This window comes from Vombatus ursinus, unplaced genomic scaffold (assembly GCF_900497805.2).
Source record: "Vombatus ursinus unplaced genomic scaffold, bare-nosed wombat genome assembly UNPS02015066.1, whole genome shotgun sequence".
NCBI classification, from domain to species: Eukaryota; Metazoa; Chordata; class Mammalia; order Diprotodontia; family Vombatidae; genus Vombatus; species Vombatus ursinus.
In genome coordinates this window covers 8,796,669-8,797,918 of record NW_020954844.1, presented here as the reverse complement: position 1 = coordinate 8,797,918, position 1,250 = coordinate 8,796,669, and positions in this window count along the sequence as shown.

Sequence of the window (1,250 nt, the reverse complement as noted above, 5' to 3'; positions counted from 1 at the left end):
TCTGGAAATAGTAGTTTGCCTTCGAGAGTGCTAGATCTAATTCCTTGAAGGTCCTGTCCATTTCTCTTGACTGGTATCCCTACTCAGAAACTCTCATTATGTAGCTATATTCACTCCCAGTCATTTCTGTACAACATAGGTAAGGCATTGAGGTATGTAAACCATTTGCATTTGTGGCATACTCTCCAAAGGCAGTCTCACACTCAGCTAAGTCTTCCTGAGTCACAGATTGTCTTTCCTCTCAATGCTAAATGTGGTTCCATGAATCCTGGTGAAATAGAACCACCAATTTGGTGGACCTACCAATAGGGAAGATTCTAGGAACAAATTTTTTTCACCAGATCCTGTCCCTGGTGCCATTGGCATTTCCTAACAATGATACTGTAGAATGAAGTTTCTGGTATACTGATAATGAACTCTCTTCTTGGGTGCATCTGACACACATATATCCATCATATCCAAAGCAATAACAAAAGACTAATTAGCCCTTCCGTATAAACCACCTTGGTACAGGCCCAGCTCTGACTTCTTTGACTCATGAATCTCCCAGGTGTTCAAAGACCCCACTAATTTTCCTGTGAGCCACTTAAAAGTTACTGGTGCTCCAGAAATCCCTGGTGATATGTTCAAATTGGCTGTATTCCCACTAAACTGAGAAAGGCCATCTTCTCAGGTTTTTCAGTCATGAGAATATAATAGTACTCACTACAAAGATCTGACCCTGAGAATAATTCTCTATGTTATGTTCCTGAGCATCTGACATTTAATAGTAATGTGACCATGGGCCAGTCACTTCTCTATGAGATTCAGTTTTCCCACCTGTTAGATTGGAATAAAACTACCTCTGGTAGCTGGGCTGTTATGAGGCCCAGAGGAGATGATGTATATGAAGTTCTTTGCAAATTTCAGGTCACTCTCAAATTACCTGCAATTATCTATCACAGGAATTTTTCAAGATATTCCTGAATGGCCCCTGGCTAGAAATATCTCCAACTGGATTTATGGTTTAGATCAGGCTTGGGTGAAATGACTTTGAAGATTCGTTCCATTTCTAAGAGTTTGTAGAACTTTAAAGTTTGGGAAGCTCTTCACTCACAGTCACCCTTTGACTTGGCTGCTTGGATTGTACATGTGTTATTGTGCCTGTGTTACAGATGAGAAAACTGAGGCTCTGAGAGGTTAAAGAACTTGCCTAGAATTCTGGAGGTTTATAAATGTATGATGGAGGATCCAAACTCAAGTTTTCTGAC